Raw genomic sequence first — 21,425 nt, forward strand, 5'->3', positions numbered from 1 at the left:
GCAGGCCGGGCGGGCAGAGCTCCGTGCCTCTGCCTTGCAGGTGGCCCTGGCCCGTGTGGCTGCTCCACAGTGAAAGAGTTGGGCACCATTAAAGAGCTTCGGGAAGATTATATGGCTTCAGATAAATAGGATTATGGATCCCAGCCCTCTCTGATCCTTGCTCCAACCGACACTCAGGAAAACCACTTAGAATAATCCTGTTGAAGAAGCCCTGATGCTTTATTAATCTGTCCCTGCTTTCATGGCCTCACAGCCCTCAGCAGGGGCTTTCTTGGACACACACATATGAAGAAATGACCCCAAAGACAGTGATGCATCTCTCCTGGAAGAAACCTAGCTGAAAGTTGCCAATGGTGAGGGTCTTAGTGGAGAAGTGTTGATTTGAGGCTGGCTGGAGTCTGTGCTTGAACCAGACACCGGGTTTCCATCTATCCAGGCACTTGCTCCACGCTCCTCACGAGTCTCAGCCAAAGAGCACAAGGCAAGGTGCTCCTTGGCTCATTGTTGCACAAATAGCCACACACTTGCACACACAATGGGTTCTTTCAGTTACATTTACTCTCACCTTACGTTTCAATCAAGTGTAAAGAGCCTTTAGGTGAAAGGTCTGAGACATAAATCCAGACAGGATGGAGCTGTGCTGAGAAAAGAATGCTCTTCCTCCTTCCTCGGTGGTAAAGAAACCTCTTTGTCAATGAGTCCAAAGGGGGGAACACAGAAACCTTTGCCTGAAAGGTGGGGAAGAGAAAATGTCCCAACCCTTCAGCAAGAAGCAAACTTCATCTGCAAGGCGAAAGACGTCTTTCCCTTAATGTCCCAATCCACAGGGCTCTTGGTTGCGAGGGGTAGAAGGACTGAACCCTGTGACAGCCCAGTGTCAAGGGCAGAGCCACAACAGGGGCAGCTTCACCTCCTGCTGCTAACCAAACACAGGGATCCCTTCCCTAACTACTAAAGACACAATGGAGAAACCAAGAGTTTCTGGTTCAGTGCCTCTCCTGAGTTAACACAAGAAAAGCCTCTTCTCAGTACACACGCTGCATTTGTCCTCAGCGCCAGGCTGAGGAAGCTGAGATGGTGTCAGCTCCAGCCACTGTTTGCACAGCATGGGTGGCAGTGTCATCAGGAAAGGTCAGGCAAAGTAAACCTCACTTGTTTGTCTGAGCTCTGAAGGAAAATGCTTTGGCATATTCAGATAGGGATTGTGAAGTCCATTTAGAAGATTAAAATATCTTGGAAGGGGAGGAAAAAACCCGAAATTGCCTGTTCTGAGACCCTGCTTCTAATGAATACTTCTAGTACTGAGCAGAACTGCCTGGACACAGCTCCCCTGTCTGTTGCTGTACCTCTGCAGGCAAGGAAGGTTTATAACATACCTCCCTCTTTGGTATGCTCTGGCAGGGGGGTTGGACTGGACAATCTTTCAAGGTCTCTTCCAACCCTTAAGGTTCTGTGATCCTCTGATTCTGCATTGCGCTGCAAATGTGCTCTGTCCTGTCTCGGAGAGCTCTGATAAAGCTCCCCATCCCTAGCATTTGTGAAGAGCTTTGGAAGAGCTGTTCTCCCAATGTCAGACACAAGTGGAGTCCCTTAAAGGCAATGCAAAGGTTGTGTCTGTGTTCAGAGAGTGTCACTGCTGACTCTCTGGAGACAAAAAGGAGAGGTATTTCTGCAGGCGAGCAATTTTGTGCTCCAGATGAGACACGGGGACAGGGAAAATGTTGTTGGGGGGAAGGGAGGTGATTGCAGTTCAGAAAGACTGGAGTGTGCTGCTGCAGCTGGCAAGAGGTGCTTGTGGCAAGGAGGTAAAGGGAGAAAGGACAGGCTCAGCAACTACAGCCCTCACAACACCTGAACAGTGTGACCAGCATCACATAGCTGAGAAAAAGGCAAATGCCATGCTGGGATCCAGATGTGGGAATCCTCCTAGAAAACCTTTGCACTGTGAAGTTGCCCTTCTGCTCTGCAGAGAACCAGTGCAGAATATGGGGTTAGCTAAAATACCGTGTCTATCTGAGGTACCACCCCTCGAGCAAGATGGGGATTAACTCGTCTGGGTCCAAAGGAGGACAGCGGTTGTCAGTGGAGGAAAAGTGAACCCTAAAAAAGGACTGAGAGAACTGGGCTTCTCTGGTCTAAAGAGGTGACTTTCATGCCAACATTCTTCAGGCACCAAGAGCTGCAGGATATAGGAAGGCAGGAATTGCCCTCCATTACCATACTGGGAGGAACAAGCAGTAACAGAGGAGTGCCTGGGAAGTGGCAATGGCACTGGTGCATCTTTAAAACCAAGTTCTGCAGCCATCTCTTGGGACATGGGTGCAGCACATCAGGAGGCTGCCTTGGGGCAGGGGCCTTATTTTCTCTGATTTTCTATGTAGTTTTGTTTGCAATCTGCTCACAGCAGGAGACTGAAACAGCAGTGGAGTGCATTTAGATTTAACGAGTCTCAAAGTGACAGCAGATAAGCCTTCCCAGCCTCACAACATTTGCTACTGCCGAGGCACATCTATGACCAAGCTCATTTTATCAGCCTCAAGAAGTGAATCATCAAGCCAGTCCTCCTAAGAAAGGGATCCCTCTCTCCCGTGCTCCATCCTGCCTTGTCTTTATACCCATGGAGAGAGACCTGCAAGTCTCTCATCACACCACTTTGTGTTTGCTTTGCCTTCCTTCTGCACCCTTGTGAGCAAGACAAGGGAAGCAGTCCCTGGGCTTCAACATGGGCACAGCAATCCAGCCCATCTCAGCCTGCAAAGCTGAAGCTTTTGATTCCTCTGCCCTGCCCCAGACTGAGGTTTCACAAACTCCTGGAGGATGAGTGTTTCTTGAGGAATTGCCTACCTCAGTGATTTCTGCTTTGGTGAGTGCAGGCTCTGTTGTTACAGGAGGGGTTGTCTGCTTGGAGTTTGCCCTCGTTTGCAGCCTGGAGAGCTGGTATGGGAATGATTCACACCAGTGAATGTTAGAGCTGCTTGCTTTGGGGACTCTTTTAGGACTGCCACCACAGCACAGTTTTTACTTCAAACCTGCTGAAAGATACCATTTGTCCTGTTTATTTTTCCAGCTTTGGTGTTTGTAGAGACAGAATAGCTGGTTTCTGCCACAAGCCATCTTCCTAGCCACACAGGCTTCTGGAGTGGTGCAGGCTCCAGACTTTTGCCCTTCAGCAGCTCTTTATAGTAGTCCTGCTTTTATTTCTCTCCACCTTTTCTCTGTATTCTATTAACATATTGCTTAGGGGTAGTTTTGCTCACTGTTTTCTGCAACACAGACAGAGGGAGCAACTGCTGCATGGTAGGTCCTTTCTGCTCAAGTCGCACTGAGGAGCAAGGCGAGGATGGAAACAAGACTTTCAACCTAGTTCCAGGAAGAGGCACTAAAGTCTCCAGACAGTCCCTCAGGAGACAGGCCAGATGGTGACCTATCCACTGCTCTGGCTGTGATTCCTTCATTTAGGTTTTTTGGGAACTATTTGAAAGCCATGAAAAAGTCAAGATAGGAGGGGAGGAAGCCAGCAAAACGTCCTCTAGCAAAAGGTAACTTTCAAGGAAGGACATGCAGATGCTGGAGCCCTTCTCTGCTCCACAACCCCGCCTCGTCCAGGAAATCTGGCTCTCTTTTGATTTTCTTCTAGCTATTGGTTTAAACTTTCACACATACTCTTCCCTCCAGCCAGCTTCAGCTGCCTTCCCATTCCTCCTTCCTCCTGGGTACCATCTCACCAGCCAGGTGTGGTGGGACAGGGATGAGAGGCAGCAAGGAGATCACACCTATCTCAGCTCCCTGCTAAAACCAGAGAAAAGGGAAGGGGGCACCTGTGAAACCTGCTGCTACAGCTGAAAGAGGGTATGGGTAGTGTTTGGCACCTTTGTGTGCACCTACACAGAACTGGTACTGCATCAAATGAAACCTCTGCCCCCAAGCAGACACATTTGATTGGTTCCTGCTGAGTCCAGATAGGTGAGAGCCACGTTGGAGCACTCGAGCAAAGTGCAGATGCACACACGGGCACTGCTAAGGCAATACACACCAGGACTTGGGTGCTTCTTTACCCTCTCTTGCTTGGGAAGTAGAGGGGAAAGTGAAGAACATATTAATTGCATGTTTTCACCTGGCAAGGATCCATGAATGCTGTGGTTTCAGTGAGCACCCTAATGCTATGTGGGGAATGAAAGGGAAGCCACTGAGCTCAGCGCTGCAATTATTATTCTGTCTGGGGTGAACTTAGGGCCCTCGAGTAGATCTTAATCTGCCTTGCAAACAAGGAGTGAGTGACAGGCAGGGAAACAGGGAATGCAAGACCTAGGGAAAGAAAAGCCTTGACTTGAAGGCACCAGACCCAGGAACATCCCTCCAAGGAACCCTTCAGCATCCCAGGAGAGCATCTGAGCTGCCTGCAGCAGGGCTAGGTATGTCAGAAAGCAAAGCCCCAAAATACTAAATGGCTACCATAACAAAAGATGAGAACTGAAAACTCACCACTGATAAAGGTAGAAAAAGATCTTTCTGCCTCCTTCACTTCTTCATGGTGGGGTAAGAATGTTTCTTTGCCTTATCACAAACTACCTGCCCTCCTTGCTCTATACCTCAGAAAGAGCTGAGGCTCTCCTCTTTTTTGGTGGGTTGGTTGGTGGGTTTTTTTGCTGGCAATCTCCATGGGAGAACCAGACAACTTCCAATTGACTGACTGAATTAAGAGTAACTTCAGTATGAGGGCATCTCTTTCCAGCTGTTTCTCAGCATTTGAAGACACAGTACTCTACTTCAGGAACCTTGGGTGAAAGGGAAGCTGCGGGACAGCAGAAGACAGTGGCTGCTTCAGCCTCCCATCCACTAATTTTTGTTTACTCGACTAGACTTGTAGCCCACATGGTTGCAAGGCCAGCTTGCAAAAGGGACCTTCTGGTGAGGCCTCATCTGGAGCCCTGTGTCCAGTTCTGGGCTTCCCAGCTCAAGAGGGACAGGGAACTGCTGGAGACAGTCCAGTGCAGCACAGGGCTACCAAGATGATCAGGGGACTGGAGCACCTTCTTTGTGAGGAAAGGCTGCGGGAACTGGGGCTGTTTAGTCTGGAGGAGACTGAGGGGGAATCTCATTAACATTTACAAATATCTAAATGGTGGATGTCAGGAGGTTGGGGCATCACATTTTTCTGTTGTATCCAGTGACAGGACAAGGGGTGATGGAAAGAAGCTGAACACAAAAAGTTCCGTTTAACCATAAGGAAAAACTCTTTTCCCTGTTGAGGTGAAGGAGCCCTGGCCCAGGCTGCCCAGGGAGGATGTGGAGGCTTCTTCTCTGGAGGTCTTCAAAACCCACACGTTCCTGTGTGACCTGATCTAGGTGTAACCTGCTTTAGTGGGGGGGGGGGGGGGAGGGGTGGTGGTGGACTAGATAATCTCTAAAGGTCCCATCCAACACCTACCATTCTGTGATTCTGCAGCCTTCACAGAGCTGCAGACGAGCTGAAGAATCATTCTGAGAGGACTGTGTTGCCTCATTTCTTTAAACAGTTTCCTACATCTCAACTCTTTTCCTAGGAAAGATGAGGGGTATAGTCACACAACCCGTTTGATAGTAGATACCTTGCATCAAAGAGTGGGAAGCAGATGGCTTTGGTGCAGAAACGTGCTGGGACAGGACCAGCTGTGTTGGGGCAGGGAGATTGCAGCAGCTCTACTGGGACACACTGCACATGCCATACAGGGTCAACTCCCAAGCCTCAGAGACCTGCATGATGACTAGGGGAAAGTCCTCACTGAGTTGTCCCAACCCCTTGAGCAAGGCAGAGATGTCAGGCACTCACATCTTGGCTACATCCAACAGGATCTGCCCTGCTCAGAGCTAAGCCGATGAGGCTGGTCGAGTGAGTGGGCAGCATTCCCTGCCCTGCCAAGGGTTAAAACCAAGGTCTGGATCCACAAACAGTCCTTCGAGGAGAAAAGCACAACCCAGCAATTCAGGCATGTCTCACCCCTGTTCAAATGACATTGTTGGAGTGCTGTCTGCCTCGCCCCTCAGTGGTAATTACAGACTTTCACTATGGGGGAAAGAGACACAGCGGAGGAAACCTTCATTACAGACTTACCTCCTAGAGCAAAAGCAACCTCAGTGCAATGTCTGAGGCACGTTGCCAGGATCAGCAACCAAAGCAAAATTGCTTTAGGACAAAAATAAAAGAAGGAGAAGTGTTAAGTGATTTGGGAAGATCAGAAGCCCACCAGGTTGGCTGCTGTACAACGCTGGGTGTGGGGAGCACTTTGGAGGAACTGGAAAGCCGCTGGTTTGAAGCGGTGCGGTTTGCATCTTGCTTCCTTCCCTCCCTCCTTCCTCCTTTTCCGCCTGCTCTCATGTGCCCTCATGTCTGCCTGTGTCCCTTTGTCACCCCTGGCAAACAACAGCAGGTCAGGGAGGGAACATCCCAGCTTGACATTCCTCAAAGGAGTGGATAAAGCTGTAGGTGTCCTTGGCTGACCCCCTCCCCTTTCTGCACCTAAATTACGATGCAGACTCAAGAGCAGGCTTCTGGTATCCAAAGCTGGGGGGCTCCTTCTCACTTTGTCTGTATTGTGAGGGCCCAAAGTTTGAGCTCTGTTAGAAAGAATGTAAGAAGGATGCAGGAGGGTTGTGCATGCCTCTGTTGCAGCCCACAGCCATTTCCCATTGCTGTGGTGCATCTCTCAGAGTTGGTGCTGACCTGCCCAGAGGTTGCTTACACCTCTGGCAAATGTGGTTTGATTCCTGCTGCTTTCTTCCTCACCCTAACTTTCTGTCAGCAAGTGACAAAGGTCCAAGCTGAGTTACTCTTCTTACCCTTAGGCACTCACATGTGCGAAACAGGGAACTGCTGTCATGGCACAGTCAGCTCAGTGTTTGTGGAAGAGCTCATTTCAGCAACAGAGTTTTCCTGCAGAGCCCATTTTTCCTGCTGGTGGTAATATCTTGTTCTTGAAAGATCTGGGGTTTGATTCTGCATTAGGAAGTTCTTTCAAACCAACAGGCCTTATCCCCAAACAGGTAATGGCAGGGATGGGAGAGAACCAGGAGGAGAAAAGCATTCAATCACATCACTGTTAGGATGTGTCTAGGGAACTGGCTGAATTTTAATTGTTCTTTCCTGCTCAGTGAGTGAGCACAGGAAAAGATTTACCTTCTGGCCTTTCCATTTGGGCATGTTGACATTTCCAGGCGGCACTTTCCTCTGATGAAGAGGTTTGACGTCAGGTGGGCTGATTAAAGCCTGCAGTGCCTCTGACTCATTTGGCTATGGCCTGCGCAAGGGGATTTGTAACATGTCTCTTCTCTTTCAATCACTCCTTGTGGTTAGTTTTAAATAAATAAAGCTAAGCTCAATTCACAACTTCAGGGAAGATGCAGCTCGGCTCAGACTCAAGTACTTATTGTCATGGCAACAGATGCTGTCAGGCACACATAGATGTGTCTCTCTGCAAACTCCGCTGCCCAGCTCAGGGCTGGCTGCAGGAAGGCTGGATGGAGCTGGCACTGCCCACGCCATGGGCACACAGCTGCTCTTGGGAGCAGCCTGGGGCTGGCCTTGATGCTCTCCCAGCCCCAGGAGAACTCACCTGAGCCAGCCAGCCACCCTCACACTGAGCAAGAACCACTTTGGAGGAAGCTCCTGGTCAGTGAGGTTTGCAGAGCAAACTGGCATTTCACAGAATCACAGAATCTCGGAAGGGACCTCGAAAGCTCTGGATGAGCTGGATTGGACTGGATGTCCAATCTCCTTTGCAAGAGCAGGACCACTTAGAGTAGGTCACACAGGAATTCATCCAGGTGGGTTTTGAATTTCCAGGCTGAAAAGCCCTAGAGTGGCTTTTTCAACCTGCAAAAAGGAAAAGAGGGACAAGTCTCATCCAGCTGCATCCAAGTGTGTAATGCAACCGTCTTTACACACTGATCAAGCTCCAAAATAAAGAGATAAACATTATCAGCTGCCTTTCAGAAGCCCCACTGAGCAAACCCTTCATAGATAGATGGCCAGCAAGGAAACATAGATGTAGAAAGATGTGGTTTCTCCAGCTGACTGGAGGGTAGATTGGTTAGGCAAGGCAGTGGAAGAATCCCTGGCTCCCCTGTCCCAGAGGACCCATTTCTTTGGCATGCTGAGCATAGTGCTGCTGTGTCCTGTACAGCTCGATCCATCCAGAGCTTGAGTATGGCAGCAGCCCATGAAACATGCCCAAAGGCAGCAGCATTAGGGAAAACGCTCTTTGAGGTGCTCAAGAACTGCCTGTCTGCAGCACCGTGCCTCTGCATCCCAAACATCCACTGATGGATGAGAGAAAGGAGAGGTTCTGGTTAGTGTGGCAGATAGGGCTAACAGATCTTTCTTTATCAAGGCATTGGGCATTGGGCTCTGGGCATTTCATAGTTTTCTTAAAGCCTGAGCACCTGGAGCCCTGGGGATCTGGAAGCTTCTCACTTCTCCTGCTCTTTTCTTAGGTGATTTCTGATGGTTGCAGGGAACAGGCTGAAAATGCAACCCCCTGACTATGACATGGGTGGTCAGACCTAAAAACCACTATTTACTGTTTCGATCCTCTTATTTTTAGACCACCCCCATTGATTGACTGAGCCCTGAATTATGGTTTTCGTTTTGGGTCATGGGAGAGAACACCACAGGCAGGGAGGTACTTGAACGCTGTCTGACTGACCAGAGCTGCAGCATATACCCCAAAAGACACTTTGGAAGGGGCAGAAAACAATTTGAGCCAAGAATCCAGACTTCTCACATAGATCAGTAAGTTTGGGGAATGGTTTCTAGGTTCATCCTCGTTTTGTAGGTTTAATGCTTCCTCAGCTGGGGAGCCAAGTCATTTTTCTACCATGGCTGACTTGAAATTAACCTCTACCTCCTACAGCCACTGTACCCTGCCACAATTGGGAAATTAATAGCATGAGAAGAGTTTGAACATATGAAATGTTTTTATGACTGCATAGATTGAGCCACATTTCCATGACAAATCACTGACATCTGAGAAATCTAATTTACAACACAAATGCCTTTCTTTTGTGAGTCTTTCCCAACTCAAATGCAAGTCAGAAACTCTCTGGGTTCTGCAGTAACTCTAGTCTAGCAAAACTATGAGTATAAGAGAGATGAAAAACAATTGCATGAGGTCTCCAGGGCTGGTCCACAATGACTCCAAACCCTAAATTGCTCATCTTTTGAGCATGGTTTAAGACTGCAATGGATCCTGGCAGAGCTATGTAACCAGCACTTAAATAAAGAGGAGGCAGCAAGCCCTCCTGAATCAGTGGCATCTGTTCTGGGAAGGGCTGACCCAGACACAGCCACAGCAAGAAGGTACTGAAACCCACTGTCTCCTCCTAGAAACAGAACTGAAGGTCACAAAGTAAAGACCCCTGAAACCAATGCTGGTCTCTGATTAAAAATAAATCCCTTTCATGCACAGGCAGTGGTTTGAGAAGGGGAAATACTGAACCACAGTGAAAGCTTGGAGAGTTGATGGCTGGGCATCTTGGAATGGGAACACAAGTGGCATCAGTTCAGCTATAGCTCTATACCCCCAGCTGTTGGTATTAATGTACAGGTATGCTCCCTCCTCTTAACTTCTTTCACAATAAAACTGTCTTTGATGGTGCTTTGATCTGTGGGCAAATGTGAAAGCTGCTCAGTCTTAGGAATGACAGAGATGAAGGGCTGCTCAGTGTCCTACCTGGGCCACCTCCAGAGCCAGGAAAATCACAGTCCTCTGTGGACATTTGGTGCTTTGCCCCACTACAAGAATCATTATTTCCAAGTGATGTGGGATGCTGCTGCCTCTCATCAAAATGATAAACAAAACCAGCACGGTGGTGTGGTCCTCCCATCCCTGTGTTGCACTCTCAGGCCTTGTAGACAGCAGAGATATTTGGGCATTTGCAAGGCTCACATCTTCATTTAAAATGCACCAGGGGAAATACTGCTCAAAGACATTCTATGATTGGCCCTCGAAACTTACTCCTGCCACTTATAACTGGGAAGGGACTGAGAGGGAAGGATCTGACATTTATAGGGGTGAGAAGATCCCCCATTGTACCACACGAGGGAAGGGCACGGCTCACAGCCCCACAAACCCTTTGAAGAAGACAGGCTTCCATAAAGTACCCAAAGCAGGGGATTGGAAGTGGAGAACTGATAAAAACGACCCCAATCTCAGCACCCTAAACTCCAGACCAAACCAGAAATGTTCCTCAGGAGCAGGTTAACACATAAATATATTTCACATCATATCTGTATTTCTGTGGAAGGCCGTTAAAGAGATAGGACCACCGACCAAGGGCGGCTGTGACCCCAGACATCAGCTCTTACAATCCCATCACAGGCAGAAGGTTTTGCAGTGTCCTACACAAATATTAGTCCTGGTGCCAGGATTAGTTTTGCCTGGTCTGTTCCTGTGTGATCAATCCTGTGTAAATCCTCCTTCCCTTGCTGCAGGCTGCCATCCTCTCCTCCTTGACCAGACACCCAGTGGATTATTTTTGTCTTGGATCACATAGTCCCAATGTTACAATTACACTCTGACCTCAAAGACTTGCTTTTAAAATTACCCCTCTCTAGCAAACCCTCTGTCTAGTGGGTTGGGTGGTTTTCTTATTTTTTATTTTTATATCTAAATGGTTAAATAGTGGGTGTGGTTGAGAAGAGAGGAAAAGAAGAAAGAGAAAGGATCAGACTTGCTCTGTGCCCCCCACCAAAGCAGGGGGAAGGGTTGTGAGGGTCACAAGTGTCCTCCTCAGAACAGAGAAGTCCACATGCTCCAGAGAGGAGACACTTGGCTTCCTCTCTTTCCTCAGCAGCATCATCTTCTGGAGGGTCAGTTGTCCTTGCTGGCAAATGTCATTTCACCGCAGAGGCTGTGGTAGTCTCCCTTCCTCAGAGCTACACCTAGGGTCTTATTCTTGCAGCCACTAGCTAAATGCAGAGACCCAACACACCAGGGTACTTCCAACATGGGGTGAAAAGCCAAGCTTTTCTGTAAATACTCACTGATTTTAAACATTTTCTACACAGAAGAGACAGAAAAGCAACTCTGAAGGGCCTAAAAGCAAGCAGGTCTAGGACAGGGACAGGCAGCACAATTGTAGAGATGTTTTCACAGTGAAATCTATGTAGGATAGATCTTACCTGTCTACATTGCTGCTCAGCTAAGAATTCCATCAAATCCCTCCAAAACTTCACAAAATACACACAAAGCTCTTCAGGAGAGATGAGCATCTTCTTTGAGGATGGACAGTAGAAGGGAATAGGACACCCGTCTGTCCTGGTGAGGAAAGCAAGGGAAGCAACTCACAGTCTGACAGGAGAAACTTCCAACCTGCAGTAATATCTCACACTCAGTTCACTAGACACCAGGGCTGCCCTTTCATGCTCTAAAAAGCTTTAAAGTCCAGATTAAATGGTTTTAAGACTGATTGTAGCCACTGTGAATTGGTTTCAAATGATCCAAAGAACTTTGGCTGGGTTGGTTGTGGGAGCTGGCCTTTGACCAGCCTTCTCTCACCTGGCCAGTGCCTGCTCTTCCTTGTGCTCATGGTCTCCTTCATCTTTAGGCATGCATATCACTTCCACACCTTTCTGCATACCTTGTCTCAGTTCTGACAGAGTGAGCTTCCATCGTTGTCAAACCTCCCCACCAAAGCAAAAAAGCCAAGAGTAGTACTTGCAGAGGAGATCTGCCACCAGTGCTCTGAGGCGCAGGTATTTGAAGACAAGCCTGTGAAACTGAAATGGATTTGATACCCACTTGAGGAAGCTATGGGCTGGTTAACACAGCCCAGGCTGGGCAGAAAGTAACAGGAGAGCTCATTAAGTGAGACCTGTGAATGCTGGCAAGGGGCACATGATGATGAATAGGCACCTCAGGAGTCGCTGCTTCTCTCACTTGGATTGTAAAAGCCAAATCCACCTACCAGCACTTGTTGAGTAGTGTTTGTCTCACCAGTATCAGTCAGAAAGACATCAGTCAAAGGTATTAATCTCAGAAATACAAGACATTCTCATTCCAAACTCTGCTTTTTTAATGAGCTCTGGTAAATTCGCTCCCTTCTGCAGTCCTGGGGTCAATCAATTAGCAACTGCCTAGGGAGAAGCCTAATTAAGCTCAGATAACACAACAGAGGTTTCCCCCCTTTGCCCTCCCTCTACACACATCCTCCTTTACACATCTGGATAAAAGCTTCACTGCAAAGCTTGGAGAGACCAATGGCTCCAGGCAGAGAGTCCCCGAGAGCACATCTGAGCTCCCAAAAAGCATTGCAAACTCTTGCATCATGCAGAGGCAGGAGAAGCCAGAGCAGCTAGGAATTGAGAAGATCCACTCTGGCAGCTGCTGCCACAGGGATAGGGTGTCACTGGAAACAACAAAAGGTGTTTTAACTGAGGAAATGTGGTGCCACGAGTTATTAACGTTCCAGCCGAGGCAGGAATCATAGCGTCGCTCTGAAGATGCTGCTCAGGCAGCAGCTCAGGACTCGTCTGACAAATCTGGCTCCAGCTGCTCGGCTTTATTAAGGGCAGAAGCCCTGGAGGGGTGGGATCCAGAGGCATCACTGAGTTGCTGCTTTATTTTTTTTTTCCCCTTTTCCTAAGCACAAAAGCCAGAAGTGGAATGCAGCTGAGGAATGCTTCGCCCTTGGAAGGGATGTAATGAATCTCCTTGGATGTGATATTTGGTTTATTTTCTGGGAGTCGTTCAAAAGGAAAATGCAGATTGTGGGGCTTAGTGCTCAGCCTATGCTGGCAAAGGATCCCTGACAAAGAATGTCCATTGGCAGGGAATTTCCTGACTTTGCAAGTGAGCAAACGCCTCTTTTCCAGTTACTCTAAAAGCTGTCCTGCCCTTGTAGAAATGCTTGCTCTAAGGCAGACTGCGATCCGTTCTTCAGATCCACCAGCAGAAGGACAAGTAACAATGGGTCTGATCTGTGGGAGGAAAGACTTGGGCTGAGCTCAAGAAGTGACTTTTTCTCCCAGGAAGGTCTCCTGGGCCGCAGGGGGCTGCTGGGGAGAGGCTGCAGCATCCCCAGCTCTAGAAGCACGTTTCACGCCTGCTCCTGGGTGACTCCACCTTGGAGAGGCGGAGACGGCTTCAGAGACTTCCCCAAGTCCCTGCCAGCCCTCCAGTGATGATTACTGTGTGATTATTAAACAGTGGGAGTGCTGCCTTTGGGAGAGGGGTTTAAGGAGGATTCTACCTGCCCTGAAGGTCCCTGGACCTAGGGATGGGTTAGCAGGCAGAGGACAGGAAGAAAACAGAAGGGAGCTGATTTGACTTGATTTACAAAGCCCAAAGGTGAGCTAGCACAGAGCAAGAGGAGGCCATGCTCACTGAGAAGGGAAGGGATTGCTTCTTGACTCCTGGGTCTATCAGTGATGTCCCTGGGGAAGTGATGACAGAGGCCAGTCATCAGCAAACCATTTGGGAACCCTCAACCAGCTTCAAGGGGGAGCTGGTGGAAGAGGAGCAAATCCATGGAGCTTAGCACAGCCCTTCCACCCTTAAGGAAATGGCCACAGTGGCAGACAGAGGGGGCTATCAGCCATTGGTGGTACACAAGCTACTTGGAAATAGCAGAGACTCTCTTCTTGCCAGTAAAGCCCCAGCTATAAAAGGCTCAAAGCTTTTTAACCTGCCTGTTTGGACAGGAGCAGGGTAACTTGAGCAGGCTAAGCTGCCACTAAAGCTGCAGGACACCCGGGAGAGGTGTCCTGACAGAGAGCACTTGGTGAGCATGGCTGTGAACCCCAGAAACTGCCCAGGCTGCACCCGACTAGAAGCAGCTGGGTGGTGGCAGAGGTGCCAGCTCAGAGGGGTCACGTCATCTCATCACTCTGTTCATCCTCCAGAAACTCAGCTTTGCTCATGCTGTTGGGTTCTTGGAGGTTCCCCTTTCTCATGTGCTTGTGAGGACAGATGAAAGAAAAACCAAAATTATACTGTTAAGGAGGAGATGTTTGTTAAGGTTTTAATTTGCTAGAAGAAGTGTGTTTGCAGTGCTCAGGGGAGGGGTAAGGCCCACACAATAGATTTTTAAGAGTCCTTCAGGTGATTGCCTGCCATTGTCATGTGCTGGAAATGATGGTTTTGGTGTCTCCTTTCTTGTCAGAGAACAAAAGTATCTTCTGTGCTGCTCTCTGTGTTTTCACAGGGGGAGAAGGTGCTTGTGTAAAGTAAGTGACCTTATCAGGAAGTTAGCAGTCCTGGGTTATTACCAGAGCTGGACTAAGCACTTTGCTGCTGTTATCTCTGCTATTGATTTTACATTTACAGAGAGCTGCAAATTTACACAGGCCTTAATAAACACAAAGTTTCCTGGACTACAACTACTGATAGAATTAGGAGGATTAAAAAAAACCCACACCACCATTTTTTATGAAACAACTAGATGGTATTTCTGTGTTATTTTTTCCACTCCAGGAATAGGCTGAAGATTTGAAGAGTTGCTGCCACACTGCTGTACAGCCACACATGTTGGGACACTGGGAGGGCAAATATATCTGACATCCACTTATCCACTTATATGACTTATCCCACCAACATCAGCCAAAGGTTTGGACAGACAAGTGCAAAATGTATTGGGTAATGGTGAACCAGCAGAAGGTCTTGGGTTCTACTCCTGTTATGCCACTTAAAATTTCACCCAAGTTTTTCAAAGATGCAGCATTTTCCTCCTGCAAGAGCAGGGCTGTGAGTCTTGGACAGAGATACCTCATTGGGCTGAGGTATCTGTGAGCAGGAAAGTCAAATAATGTTAAGATAGGCAAATTAATTCCCTTGGGGCACAGCACCATTATCAGCACAACTGTTTTGGCTCTGGACAAATTATTTGTTCATCAGCTTAAAAATTAAAACCTTTGTGGCCAGGAAGGCCAGTGGCATCCTGGGGCGGATCAGAAGGGCTGTGGGCAGTAGGTCGAGAGAGGTTCTCCTCTCCCTTTACTCTGCCCTCGTGAGACCACATCTGGAATATTGTGTCCAGTTCTGGGCCCCTCAATTCCAGAAGGACAGGGAGCTGCTGGAGAGAGTTCAGCACAGGGACACAAAGATGATGGAGTGGAGAATCTCCCTTATGTTGAAAGGCTGAGGGAGCTGGGGCTCTGCAGCTTGGAGGAGACTGAGGGGTGACCTCATTAATGTTTACAGATACATAAAGGGTGGGTGTCAGGAGGATGGAGCCAGGCTGTGCTCAGTGATGTCCAGTGACAGAACAAGGGGCAATGGGTGTAAACTGGAACACAAGAGGTTCCAAAGAAACACAAAGAAAAACTTCTTCACTGTGAGGGTGATGGAGCACTGGAACAGGCTGCCAAGATAGGGTGTGGAGTCTCCTTCTCTGGGGATATTCAAAACCCACCTGCATGAGTTCCTGTGTGCCCTACTCTAGATGGTCTTGCTCTGGCAGGGGGGTTGGACTGGATGAGCTTTTGAGGTCCCTTCCAACCCTTAAAATTCTGTGATTTTGGCTTAAATCTTTGTGTGCCTATAAAATTGATTTTTTCTTCGAAAGAGCCTTCTGAGAGCAGGATTAATGTCCCCTGTCCCCTCCACTGTACAGCCAAAACTATCACTTTGTGCAACTCTTTGTGGCAGAGTGACTCCAAAGAAGGAAGAGGAACAGCAACCAATCACAGGGACAGGGAGGTTGGAAGATGCAAGGTAAAAGGGGAAGTCCTGAGGCCTCGAAGGAAGGGAAAAGAGTGCACACTGAATGCAAATAATCTCTGAGGAATTAAAAAAGAAAGTTGAACAAATCCTGTCTGAAGGCACTGGGTTGGGCCTCGGGAGATCTGAGTCATCACATATTGGTGCTCAAAGGGGACTAGCAACAGCAGTGAGGTGGAAACTATTACCTGGAGGCGAGCTTGGGGGAAAAAAAGCAAACAAGAAAAGGCATTAAAGCCAGAAATGATGGGCCAAGGCTGTGCTATGGTAGAAACTCTGGCAGGAAACCTCATGAGATAGCATGCTCCCTGGAGGTAGGAATATCCTCTAGGAGTTTGGATCCTCTCTTTCTTCTGTCTGCAAATGGAGGCATATTGCTCAGGCAGTTTACCTTGGCAGGCTGTGAATGTCCTACCACAGGCTACAGGGTGTGAGTAAGCATGGCCAGGCCCTTTCTGCACAGACTCTCCATGTCCTCTTGAGAGAAGCAGAGACCTCAGCTGTTGAGAAGTTCACCTTAGGGTATTCCCTAACATCTTAGCTGTTGTGGTTCAAGCTGAGCTGGCAACAAAGTTCCACGCAGCCACTCAACTCACTTCCTCACTCACCAATTCTTCCTCCCCACACCTCCCATAGGATGGGGAATCAGAAAAGAAAATCAAAACTTATGTGTTAAGATAAAAAACAAGTATACTAACTAAACTATAATAACAGCAAGAAGAATAAAGTATAAGAATAATAATAGAGTGAAACAAAACCCAATGAAATCGCTCACCGATGCCCAAGCAGAGATTCACCACTCCCAGCCAACCCCTCCCCAGTTGATACACTGGGCATGATGCTCTAGGGTATGGAATAGCCCCTTGGCTAGTTCAGGTCAGCTGTCCTGGCCATGCTCCTTCTCAGCTGCTTGTGCACACACCAACGTCCACCCCCTACCCACCATCCACTGCTGGTGAGAAGCAGAAATGGCCTTATTGCTGTGCACTGCTCAGCTATGACCAAAGCATCTCTCTGTTATCAACCTTCTCTTCAGCACATACCCAAAATATAGCCCTGGAACAGCTAGTAGGAGAAACTAACTCTGTCCCAGCCAAAATCAGGACATTAGCCTTGTCAGTGTGCCTTCAGCCCAGCACCTGCCTATGTGCCACAAATATAGTGTCCCCTAAGTTGTATTTCTGGAGTGCTGGGTACCCATGGAGGTAACATACCTATTTGCCTGCCTCTACTCCCAGGCTCTCCTGACATGGTATTAACAGCTTGAGACTCCAAGGTCCAGCAGCAGTGTTTGCCCATCAAGTATTGCTTCTATTGACCCTGAAGCAGGTTAGGAGGCCCTTGGCCTCACTCATGCACAGCCACGCGCAGCTCTACAAGGCCATTTATCCAGGTGAACCTCTCATGTGGAGGCCAAAGGCATTTCTGTCCAGTTCATGGCCACACAGGGGATTACAGATTGTTCCAAACACACTTTTTTCCTCTGTATGCTACTGCAGATGTCATCAAGGGGCTGAGCTGCTGTGCAGAGTGTCACTGCAGAGTCCTCGCCAGCACCCTCTGTGGAACTTTTCTGTACTTCACTGTAACCCACCATTGCTCCATCTGTACATCTCAATGCATCTGCCAGGCACACAGAATGTGATTCAACTTGATCTCAGAGTTCTACATGGGGCAGTAGATATACCAGTCTGAGTGTATGAGTTATTTTCAGCTCGTCTGTGACATCCAATTCCACCCACCAGGCTCGCGGAGATATATAAATCATGGAGGTGTCTAAAATAACAGGCCCTGAGGAAACATCTGTCACCTCCAGAAGCTTGTGAGGGAGGAGGATGAAGCATTCCACTCAGCAGCTTACTGAATTTTCTTTTAGCTTCAAAAAAGCAGAGAGCAGCAAGTCTTTCTCACACAGCCCTGATGCCTTGGCAGTTAGATTTTCACCTCACCTTCACACTGCACTTGACCTGTGAACACAGCGCAGGCAATAGAGAGATGCTCAGCAACTTGGATGACATTTGTACCACCTCACCTTTATCTTCAAAAGGAATTCATTGCTTCAATTCCTTTGTTCCTGGATTTTTTTTTCCCCCAAAATTGATCAGCTGCTTGGCCCTTTGCATCCAGTCTCTTCATCAAAGGAACACAGAACCTGCCATGCTGGAACTGGTGGTTGTTCTAGTCCTGAAGCCTGCTGCCTCCTGCACTGCTGAATTATGTGGGGCAGAGCATTGCATATCCTACAGCCGTTAAACCTTTTTACATGAAAAGTTGGGAAGAGAGCAGAGAAGTTGTAATTTCACCTCCCTTTTGAAGTGATCTGATCGTCTCTGACTGCAAGCTTCATAGTGCAGAGAACAGCAACAGAACAGTGGAAGAAGGGAAAAAAACCCAACCCTAAGCAAATTACCCTGCATGGAGTGTTAGTTATAGGGTGAATGCTGGCAATTTGTGAAACATGTAGGCTCTGGAAAAAAAAGCAAGCAGAAGACAGATGGTGCTACTCTCCTTATGCTGGCAGAGAAAACCACTGGAGAGGAAACAGGGCCAGGCTCAGCTCACAGGCCTGGGCAGATGGGTGGGGGAAGGCAGGATCCATCTTGGCTTGCCATTCCCACCTCCCTCTGCACCAGGCACCTGTTCTCCTTGCCCCATGGGTGCAGACCGAGGAACGGGCAAGCTGTGGCCCTTTCCACCTCAGCCCGACAATATATTGACGTTACGGTGGGTGGAAGTATTGTAGAGGGCGAGCGGGGAGCGAGCAGGCCCAGGGGCCTGACCCCCGCCAAGAGACCGCTTCGCCGGGCCCTGAGGGGGAGCCGAGTCGGAAGCCCTCCGCTTTCCCACTCCCCTCGCCTTTCCTCGCCTGCTGTCTCCGGCGAGCCTCCCGCTTGCCCGCTGTCTCGGCAGCAGGCTGCTGAGCCAGGGCCCTCGTCTCTCTATCCCTCAGCCCGGCCCGGCCCGGCCCGGCCCGGCTCGGCTCGGCTCAGGCCGCCGTGAGGGGACGCGCGGCCTCAGGCGCTGCCGCTGACGAGGCGCTGCGCGCGCAACGCCCGGCTCGGCCCGCGGCGGCGCTGCCCCCTGGCGGCGGGCGGGCCGCGCTGCCGCCCCCGCGCCCGTGTCCGTGTCCGCGCCCGTGTCCGTGTCCGTGCCCTGCCCCGTCCGTGTCCATCTCCGACACCGTGTCCCTGTCCGTCGTGTCCGCGCCGCGCTGTGCCGCGGTGGCCGAGCCAAGCCAGCTTGTTGTCAGCGCCGAGGTTCCTGTGGCAGATAAACCCGCACGAAGCAAGCGCCCGCTTCCCTGCGTGTGAAGGCAAAGCTGAACGGTCCCTCCTCCGCTCTATGTCACGTCCCCGAACGATACTGGTGACATTTCGGGGACAATTTGTGCCGTTCCCAGTAAAACCCCCTGGTATGGAACGACATTTTCTTCCGAAAACCAAACCCAACCCGCTTGTGCCAGCGCTGCCTCGGCACCGAGGAGCTGAGGGCGAAGTTGGGGCGAGCGCTGGCGGCGGGGGCAGAGGGCGCCGGCACGGCCGCCAGGGGGCGCCGCCGCCGCGGGCACGGCGCAGGAGGGCGGGCCCGCGCTTGCCGCCATGAGCCTCGGCCGGGCCCGCCACGCCTGGCCGCGGGGAGCGGAGCGTGGAGGGCCGAGAGCGGCCCGTTCTGCCCTTTGGGGCCGTGGAGGAGAGGCGATACTGAAGCTTCGTCTCGTAGCAAGAGGTCTTTGCATAGGGGATGCTGTATGCCGTTATATCACCGCGCCGATAGGTGAGCACCAGCCTCGTCTGAGCGCCAAGAGCGAGGTGCAAATATGGAGGAAGATCTTGAAGGCTGGCGTAACTGGAGATGTAGGTTAGCTGTGCGAGCAGTCAGCTTCCCGACTGAATAAAGCAGACTCCATCACTCAGACTTAACAGTGGCTGATGTGGCGGAGCTGTTTTTCACCGACAGCGTGACTACTGACCAGGGACGGTGCGTGCCCACTACAAACAACCCAAGAGGCGCCTCGAGTGCTGGGTTCAGTTCTGGGCCCCTCACGACGAGAAGGACACTGAGGGGCTGGAGCATGTCCAGAGACAGGCAACGGAGCTGGGAAAGGGTCTGGAACACAAGTGTGATGGGGAGCAGCTGAGGGAGTTTAGTCTGGAGAAGAGGAGGCTGAGGGCAGACATCATCACTCTCTGCAGCCAGCTGGCAGGAGGCTGTAGCGAGATGGAAGTTAGTCTATTCTCCCAAGAAATGAATGGTAAGACAAGAGGAAATGGCCTGAAGTTGCACCAGGGGAGGTTTAGATTGGACATTAGGAACAATTTCTTCACTGAAAGGGTTGTTAAGCATTGGAACAGGTTGCCCAGGGGAGTGGTTGAGTCACCATCTCTGGAGGTGTCTAAAAGCTGTGTAGATGTGGTGCTGAGGGACATGGTTTTGTGGCGGTGCAGGGGTAACAGTTGAACTCAATGATGTTAAAGATCTTTTCCAAGCAGCGTCCAAGCAGTGCAAAGTGCTTCTGCACAACCAGTGTGTTGATGATGTCGCATCATCTGTTCCCTGCAGGAGCCTGGGCTTGTGGTGCAGAAGGATGGGAGAAGCAAGGAGTTCATTCATTCTACTTTTGCATGTTCTTGACTTGGCTCTGAATTGCATCAAATACCTTGCAAAACCACCTAGTATTTGAAACAAAACCCTAACAAAGCTAGGAAACTAGCTGGAGTTAACAACTGGGATTTATAAGAGGGGTTCATAGCATTTGCCTAAAGGGAAAACTACATTCAGGAAGTGATCAAACTTGTGAGATGTAGCATTCTATGATTCTATCGTTCTATGATAATTCACTGATGTTGATGTTCTCGGTGGCAGCAGACTGAACTGGCAAACATGTATACATTTGGCAAAGTGATGTGAACAGTATCAGCTTAATCAGATGGCCAGACAAAAGAGGTGCATAGGGACATCGGTACATCTTCACACGTGCAAGAGCTGATTGCCAGTGCCATTGCTGTGTCAGTGTCCTCAATGTTTTATCTTTGTTGTTGGCCCAGCACACTCTAGGACCTGCAGTTGCTGCACACAAGCAGCTTCTTAGGCTGCCTTGGGCTGCCCAGCTGTCTCCAGGTCCTGCAAAGCAAAGAACATCCACAGAAATGGGAGTGGAAAGCAATCAGTGGAAAATCTACAGAGGGATGCTAACTTATGCTAGATCTGCTAGGAGAAGGGGGTTCAAAACATGCCAGTGAAGCTGAGCACACTAATTTTGTGTATTACATTTGGTAGAAACGTACACAGAAAATTGTCTGTGGCATGAAAGCATAGAAAGAGAAAGGATTCTAAAAGGCACATCAGGGCTGAGCTGTCTGCTTCATGGAGGGCATGGGCAGAGCTTTCCCACAAGGTACTCAGAGATTGCAGCTAAGCGCTGCAAGCAGAGTGTCAGACGTGGAAACCTTCAGTCTGAAGTCCAAATCATGGACCTGTGAGCTGATAATGTGAAAGAAAGAATTAGGAATCACCAAACATCCTGTTCCTTTTAACAGATATTCCATGGGCACTTACTTAAAGGGGGGGCTATCTGGATGCCAGTCCTTCAACAGATGGCAACTGAGTTCCAACAAATTATATACTGAATAAAGGTGTAGAGTCCACTGAGCTTCTAGTGACTGTGGATTTTGATTTGGTTAAAAAGCAGTCAGTACCAGAGTTTGGAGATATTTAGCCCTGGAAGGAGGT

The sequence above is a fragment of the Colius striatus genome, chromosome 6, assembly GCF_028858725.1.
Source record: "Colius striatus isolate bColStr4 chromosome 6, bColStr4.1.hap1, whole genome shotgun sequence".
In the NCBI taxonomy this organism is placed as follows: Eukaryota; Metazoa; Chordata; class Aves; order Coliiformes; family Coliidae; genus Colius; species Colius striatus.